The following is an 8841-nucleotide window of genomic DNA, read 5'->3' as shown; positions in this document are numbered from 1 at the left end:
GAATCAAAAACAAAAATGATGAAGGCTGATATTATTATTATTTTATTTTTCCCCTTCCATCTGTGCTGTTTGCATATTATGGTCTGGAGTAGATGGCTTTTCTAGGCCTTTCTAGGGGGGAGCTTCCTCCTTCTGTCAAGACATGGTGGCCTCAGGGCAGCTGGCAGGCCACAGGCAAGAGTGAGAGTGCTCTTTTCCTGATGTTTTACAGCCTAGAAAGGGCCTGTTTCTGTCAGAGGCCAGCTACCTCAGTACACATCCAGTTAGACACATGCTCTCACCAGGCTTCAGTTTCTGCAAAGGAAGGCTTTGGGTGAGCACTCACGTGTCGTGGCATGACAACAATCTTCTTTGCCATCTCGGTTTGCTGATATTCAACCTCTGGGCTTCAGCTGCTGTATCAGGTCAGCCACGTGTATACCAAGACCCTGCACAAAGGAAGGGACTTCACTGCTTGATTGCTGGTAACAAGGGAGGAATCAGACTTGTACAGTCATTACCCTACTTACTCCTGATCAGTAATAAAGGATGTTACTTTACCTCAGTTATTGCATTTCTTTGCCTCTGTCCTTTGCCAGTCAGTATTTCTGCTATGCCGCTGGGTATTTAGCCATAAAACAGTAAGGTACTTTTTATGAATAACTGCTTGCCAAATACTGAGAATTCATTAGAATTTTGGTGGCTGTCCACTGTACCCTGCCATCCTGCCCTGTGACTTGAATTTAGAAATCCTTGACTTGGAAGCAGACAGACAGATGCTACCAAACCAGAAATTATACAAGATGAATAGTAGCTCACGCAGTTATCTGCATTAAGGTAACAAGCATGCATGTGCATGCACTCATATAGCTCAGCCTCTTAAATATCATTTCCTTTCCATGTGCACTCATGAATTTAATCCGTATCTTACAGGGACCCGGTACTGGGCTACTGACAGGACCAGACCTGCCACTGACTTCCACAAGCAGTGAGAATGATCTGAGCGCTCCCTACCTAAAGCTGCTTCTTGACAGCATTGCTTGAATTCAGTGTTTCTCTGTCAAGGAGCGAGTGCAAGCTGTTCGGCTCTTTGGGGAATGCATCCAGCGCTACAGGCAGCTCAGGGAACACGGGAAATCCTGGGGTGTCGAATAGATCCAAGGTGTGAGCGAAGCAAAGTGAGGAAAAAAATTGGGCTGGGAGCACAAAGACACTTTCTCAAATTGGAGAGGGGGAAAAAAAAAAAGCTAAAAAAAAAAAAAATAAAGCTGCTGATTTAGGATTAATGAACTCTGCTAATGATGTGGTTAGAATTCTGACAGGTCAAATCTCATGTAAGAGACTTCTTGTGGGAAAAGAAATGATAATAGAGAAGGAATGACCTTGTTGTGTTGTGAATTAGACTCTTCTAATCAAGGAATCAGAACCTTGGATGGGCTTTCATCTAAAATTTCATCTCTTCCTCTTACTTATGGTGGAATACATCTCTTCAGACAGATGTTGCATATGCAGTTGGTTTTTGTTTGTTTGTTTGTTTTTTAATTTTATTTGTAGGTTCAGATCAAATCAGGCAAACTGTAGTTTGGGCCCACACATGTTCAGGGGAAGGAGGACGTAAGAAAGCAGGAGTTTGTACCCTGCAGCAGCAAGTTGGTAGGCTCCAGGCATCCTGCCCAGCCATGCGGGTGTGCTTGAGGAAGGGCTGTGGAAAGAAAATGATGTTCTCCTTTTCTATGGCTACCTCAGCTGTAACTAATCAACTGCAGCAAGGTATGTGGTGTGATATAGGAAGGACTGGGGTTTGGAGGACTGAGATAGATTGATTTTTGGTACTGTGGTTTGTTTATTATTATTACTTTATTTTCACAAAGAAAAGGAATCTCTTTTGGCACTCTTGCCAAAGAGGAACATGAACAAAGAGAGCACCGTCTCCAGTTTTATGCTAATGTATTGACACGTTTTCTCAAAAGTTTATAAAGAAGTTAGCGCCTCAATACTAGTGTCTCACAGCAACCTGGAACGCAGATTATTATTTGTATGCAAATTCAAGCCATAATTAAATCCCAAATGGTTCTATTAGAAAAATTAGGAAGCTTGTTAAAAGCATTTTTGTTGGTCTCTTCAGTGGCAAGAAAACATAACAATTCCCAATTAATGTTTAATTTGTAATTAGACAACAATCTCTGCTGGGAGAGGGCCGGGAAGCACCAGTTCCCTGCACAAAGCTGGGAAGAGCTCTATCAGATGTGCAGGAGATGTGGAGATGGCTGGTACAGCCCTAAAACCCCTTCCTCTGCCACTGGTGGGATGCAGGAGCTGTGCCCAGAGGGAGGGAGGGTCCAGCGGCTGAGTACCCCCAGGGCCAGGCACCACTCAGGGCTGTTTGCAGGCACACTTCAACCAGCCAAAAATCCTGTAAGGGCCAGGAAGGGAAATAAAGGTTGCCTGAGGACTGGGGGCCTTGCTTGGCAGCAAGAACAGACATTTCCATAGGCATAACGTGGAGCGGTGTGATCGCCTGTATCAGTTATACATGACTATTTATCATTAATCCACGGTTATTGAAAGCGTTGGTTTGAACTTCCTGCATCTGCTGTTTCCCAGGGGTTCACGCAGAGATAATTATGCAACAGGTTTAATAAAAGCAAGCCGGGCAGCTGCTGCTTTGTCTGGGGATGTGTGAGCACAGGCTGTAAACCACCAGCAACGAGGCTGACCCTGCTTGGCCACCTCCACCACCGCGGAGGTGGTGGGATGGAGGCTGCACCCACCTACCCATGGTGTGCCTGCTCCTGCACTCCAAAGATGTGTGGGGAGGGGGCTGAAATGAGCTCGGCTGGGACACAGGGGGAGTTTCTGGGAAGGTCAGGACCATATCCTAACCATTAGATTTTCCAGCATGTGTCTTTGACTTGGTTTCCACTTAGATGAACCTCCTGCCTCCCACTTGAAGGCAGCCGGTGCTCTCTCTGGCTTCTGGAGTAGCAGATGAAATATGTGCCTTTAGCTGCTTCCCCTTGTTTTGTTCACAAATATTGCATTGTCTTTCCTCCCAGGACCTACTTCTGCATGACACCAAGGCCCAAGGATGTTAGAGATGAGCTGACACAGAGGTTTCTTCATTTTTCATTAGCAATGGGTTCAGGTCAGCAGCAATATAAAGTTATCAGTTTCCATGTCATTTTTTTCCCTTGGACTCTTCCAAGCATAGCTGTAAAATGTGTTTATAATTTCCTCATCTACCTGTGGTTATGTTTCGGTTCTCCTTGGTCCCAGAACAGGACAACCATTAGCAATGCACATCAGCCCAGCATTCCCGAGGGGACCTGCCACCCATCCCCATGTGCGCGGAGATGTTTAAACCCCAGGTACTTCTGAACGATGCTCTCCTCCACACCTTGTGTGGCTGTCCCAGAGGAAGGCTGCACTTTGCTTAGCACTTCAGCTACCTCAAGTCATCTTTTGAGTGTCTGTGTAGGAAAAGTTGAATTATTTTGAGATTTTGGCCATGTTTTATGTCCAAGTTGACCTGGTGTTGTGGAGAGGAAGGAGGAGGAGGAGGAGCCCATCCCTCGCAGGGCTGCTGGGCTCGTCTTTCCCAGCGAATTAGGATCAGCCATGTCTGGCTTTTAGCAGTAGCATGCCTGCCTAAATTGCTGGTAGGTAAATGATATTTTTCTGTCTAGAATGAGGTAAATGCACATTTTATCTAGCTAATTAATCTGAGGGATAGAGCTAACAAGATTACAGTGTTCTTCTTTCCCTCACTCCTGTCAATATGGCCATGTGGCATTTGTATATCTGAGCCTTTATTAAACTGCTTTATTTGCAAGCAATCAAACTAGGAATATTATAAGGACGCGGATGATTTTGTTCAGCCTGTCACCTTTATACAAAGCTAGCAAGCAAGGAAATGGCAGTGGCTTTTATTGTCTTCCTATCTCTGTAAACTCCCCTTTATTTAAAAAAATAAAGCTCTTAAATAAGCAAAGAGGAACAGGCTTGGAAAATTCTGTGGACTCCAAGGTGCTTCTCTGTTTTTCCTCTGCAGGAACAAACACCACCAGTTCCCCCTTTCCCACACACTAAACCTTTTTATTAACATGTCAGGAAACATGACTCAATCTGCAGCTTTGTCAAGACACAGACAGGAAATTTAGGTGCTTGCATTACCAACTGCCACTGTTTTGTTAAATTTTTCCACTTAGATCTTGATAGTTCAGTGCCTCAGCACAGGCTGTTTCTCTGAATATAGTGACTAATAAGATAGTCGAAGTTGCCTTGGCATTAAAGCTTCTTTGGGAGGGCAATGAATTATCAATGAGGAAAATAATGTATGTTTTAGAGGGGTAAGGGAAAGAGGTAGGAGACTGTCCTACCTGAAACTTCTCGCTCTGCTTCCTAAGGCCCAGGCCCGAACACTGACCCCCAGAGCCTGGAAGCCCTGAACAGACTGCACCAACACAGCAAGCTGTGCGAAACAGCAACAGCCAGGTGGCTGGAAAAAAAAAAGGGGGGGGTGGGGGGGGGCTTGATTCTAGTTTTATGTTTTTTAGGGCTTGCTCAGCACATTTTTTATTTTCTGCACAGGTTTAAGTAACAGCTGAAATTGCTATTTAGTGCAGGGCTGAGAGTGCTTGGAAATCACCATTCTGGCTTCTCACAGCACCCCATCCCAGAGCACCAAGCTCCTGAGGTTTAACTACCATCTTAAATACTGACATGGTCCCTTTTCCCAGCTCTAACTCCTCTGGGCGTAAGTTACAATCCTGTGATATTGGGCACAGTCAGGGCTCCCAGAGCTACAGCAGGCAGCTGGGACTACTGCAGCCTTGTGCCCCCCGGCTTTTGGCCAAGAGAAGTTTTGGGGGGCAGCAGCTGACATGCAGGTCCCTCTTCCTCCCACCTCCTCAGCCACACCGAGCACGAACCCTGATTTCTGACTGCAGCCCCAGCCAGGTCCAGAACTGCTGCTTAATCCAAGGGAAGGGCCTCCCGCTTAGCTTCAGTGTTAAGTGTCCACAGTGAGGTAAATTAATTCTGTATTTCAATATCAGGAGGATGGAAGGAATATAATGGTGTTAGAGAGGGCTGGCTGCCTTCCCAGGGAGAGCAGAGTGACTTAGCCCAGAGCTGGCTGGAGAACTGAGCAGTTATCTCTAGGTCTTATAGGGGCTGCAGCTTGTAAATAAAATAAAATAAAATAAAATAAAATATAAAATCACCACCTACGCCATACCTTCGCAGAGCCTCTTTAACCCAGTCTCTTCCACAAACGAACACCTTGGCCATGCAGCTGTATGTTGCTGTGAAGACGAGCACCCACACTGCTGATCTCTCACACCATCCCCAGAGGTCTATGGAGCAGCAGTTTCATAAAGCTGATAAGACCAGTGTGCTTTTATTTACCAGTGCCACATGCTAACAAGTCACAATAACATAGCTGCTCTCATATGATTCTTGCACTGCATACATGCCTAAGCACACCAGCAGGCTGGGCGAGGGGCCGTGGCCAGCACCAGCGCCCTGCTGTGCTCATCCCGCAGCGTGGGTGTGCTGAGGAGGTGGCCAAGCACCTCCCGGCATCTGTGTGGCTGGGAGGTGACAGCAGGACAGAGGTCAGCAGTGGTCACAGCTCTGCAGCCAGTTGATGTCCCATGCACCTCCAGAGGATGGTGTCCTGGTGTCTGTCACAGCTCCTGGGGCTCGCTGGATGTCTGTGATTATAAGGCTGGGGTTCACAAGAAGGATTGCTCCCGGGCTGCCCAGACCCCATCCTGCATTATCCATGGGCCAGGGCAGCTGGGGCTTCCTCAGCCCCGTGGCACTGTGGCCAGGCAGAGCTCTTCTCCTTCGCTTCTTCAACCCCAGCCCCTGGGGTACGGCCTCCTAAAATGAAATTATGTCTGAATGCCACATGGAAAGAAGCAACAGCTTCTTTCTGAAATGTCAATGCCTTTTCATTAAAACTATTCCCCTGGAGGGCAGGAAACCCTGGTACAGTAAAAATACCGTTTTATAGGAGAAAGCAGCACTGAACCTACCAGAAATGAATTCCTCTATTCATCCAGCCTCCAGTCATTGTCCAGATAGGAGTTGGCAGGAAAGGCAAACTCAGAAGAAAAGTCTGATCGTCTTCCAAAAAAACAGCAGCAATAATCAACTTAATAACAGAAGAAATAACTAAGGGCACTGGAGAGGATGGAAATGTGTGCTGAAGGTCCTTAGGATCCTGTATTTTTCTGTCTGGATCCATGACCTAAATTTAGTAGTTTAGAAGATCCAGTGGTGTCCAGCCTACTCCACATGTGACGGATTGCAATACTGTGCCATGTACCTCCACTTGAAGAGGTAGCAGATCTGCAGTGTTTGGGAAGCAATGAGGCCTGAGCAATGGGTTTTGAGGATGAGGAATGTGCTGGAGGCCAGAGTCCATCAATGCAGTCTGGGCTTGGAAAGGCTGAGTTCATCCCTGGCTAACAGCATCATCTCTCACCTTTTCATTTAAAGACATGGACTATCTCTTAAATCGGTTCAATGGACTTTATTATTTCATTTTTTTTTTCTTCATGGTGATGAAAGACAATATTTCCTACCTTTCAATATTTTAATCGTGTCCTTTACCTGAAAAATGAATTATCTCCTGTATCACAGAACTTGAGATTTAACAGGACAAATGAGGCAGAGAATTGACATGACTTTTGATGCTTTTAATAGGCACCTTGATGCAAAATTTCCTAGTAAAAAGAATTTTGTTTCCCTGAATGTTTGATTAGCATGAGATTACTAACCACTTACAAAGAGACCAGACTTTCTCTTGTGCTCTCTGAAGGGTGCAACGGTGGCAGCTGGTATTCTGGAGCACTGCTTTCCTGAGACTCTGAGTTTTAATATCCTTCTGAAGGACTGTTGAGCACATGTTACTGCTGATTGCTACTATCTATTCTGGTTTCAAATTAATTCTAAAGTGCTCCATTTAATGCTGGCAGGTGCTTTGTACTGAATAGACATGGTTTGCCCAAGCCAGTTTGGGGACCTACATAATGCTTCTTCGAGGCACATTCAATAGCCTCATCTGACCCTGAGCCTTTAATCCTTTAGCCCAGCCATCACACTGCTTAACCTGAATCCTGCCTCTCCAAACCAGCCCCCGGCTCCCAGGTCTCTGCCTCCCCCTCATGTCCTCACCCAAAAACACAACCACCCTGGCCATGGGGGTGTAAGGGTGTAAGGTGTAAGGCCATGGGCCTTACAAACTCCTTAGACTCCTTAGAAGAAAAATTAGATTAGATTCCTTAGAAGGAAAATCTACCAAGGGCTCTTAAACCAAAACATGCCATTTCTGGTGCAGAAAGCCTGTGAACTGCTGAGGCAGCACCACCATGTGGTTTAGTACACCTCCAAGGTCTTGCACACCTCCAAGAGGTTTGGGCTGCTGCCTGGCGCTTTTTTCCTCCTGGGGGGAGCACAAAGGTTCTGCCATCTCATACAATGCAGATGCCAGCATGATCCCTGGAAGCCGTGCATTACCTGCTACCCGGGCACAAGGCAGTGTCTGGGCATCTGTGGGCACCATGGGCATCTGTGACAGCTGGCAATAGGATGTCTGCTGCTGCTGCAGAGATGGTGGTGGTGACAAAAAGCCTTGTGCTGCCTGTGTGCATTTTCATCCAAATATGTGAAACGGAAAGGAGTTATTCTGTTGATACCAACCATTTATCCTCTTTGAAGATCAACTTTATGACAATTAATTACAATGGGAGATAAAGAGAGGAACCCTTTTACAAGAGAAGGTCTGTACTGTCAGGCTTTTCCTCGATGCTGAGCTCCAGCAGTGGCTCTGAACAAGGCTTGCATACATGTGGCCACGTGCCTTAATCCTCTAGCCATGGTCTGCTGCAAAATATGCCGCCCACTTGCTCATGTGGGCTCAGTGACTCATGGCCGTCCCCTTCCAGTCTCAAGCTGTGCCTGTGGAGAAACCATCTTCCACCCTACTCTGTGGGAGCAAGAGGCGGGCTGTGACTGCAGCCTTTCCGGGCCGAGCGAGCACTGCACTTCCACCCGCTGGTGGTGAAGAAGCTGGCAGCGGCATAGTGCAGTTGGATGAGGCTCATGGTGCCAAAAACTGTTGGCAGATTGTGTCTGGAGCTCTCTGTGTGAATGCTGGGCTTTCAGCAGGGTGTCTGCACCCAGGGCTTGGTGGAAGAGGCACGTGTTCCTCAGGGAGCTTCTGGCCTTGCTGGGGCTGGTGTAGAAACACAGAAAAGTTAAAAGGACACTCTCTTTCACAAACTTCCAGCTGCCTGGGTTGAGAGTCTGTATAACAGAGAGGCCTGCAGGCCTGGGAACATTTTGGAGCCAATGACGTGGGCAGCTTCTCTCTGTGAGCTATTCCTCCCTCTTCTGTGTTGTGCCCAAAGTGGAGAAAACCCAAGCCCTTGTGTTCAGGCCCAACCCAGAGTGCCTTCACTGCTGTGATGTCTAACCCGACCAGCTGCAGGTGGAACAGGCCCTGTAGATGCACAAAGCCCGAGGGCTCTGGGAATGGACGCAGTGGCAGGGTGCGGGCAAAGGGTACGGCTGCGCTGTCAGGGGACCATAACACTAATGCACGGTTTTATATGGCTGTGGATCCACTTTTGACCTTCAGAAGCAAGAACAGGAATGCTAAACTGGGGAAGAACACTCACTGCCATACGCACGAGCTCATTAGTAGCTTACTGATAATAGCCCGGCCGCACACAGGGCTGAGGGCAGTGACACCAGCACAGCTCGAAAGGGACCTGAGTGACTGGCAGCTCAGATGAAACACTGCCATTGCCCCACAAACCAGCACTCTGCCACTCGGCAGGTCCCTCT

This window comes from Aythya fuligula, chromosome 5 (genome assembly GCF_009819795.1).
Source record: "Aythya fuligula isolate bAytFul2 chromosome 5, bAytFul2.pri, whole genome shotgun sequence".
In the NCBI taxonomy this organism is placed as follows: Eukaryota; Metazoa; Chordata; class Aves; order Anseriformes; family Anatidae; genus Aythya; species Aythya fuligula.
The sequence above is the reverse complement of the archived record's forward strand: the minus strand, read 5'-3'. Positions refer to the sequence as shown.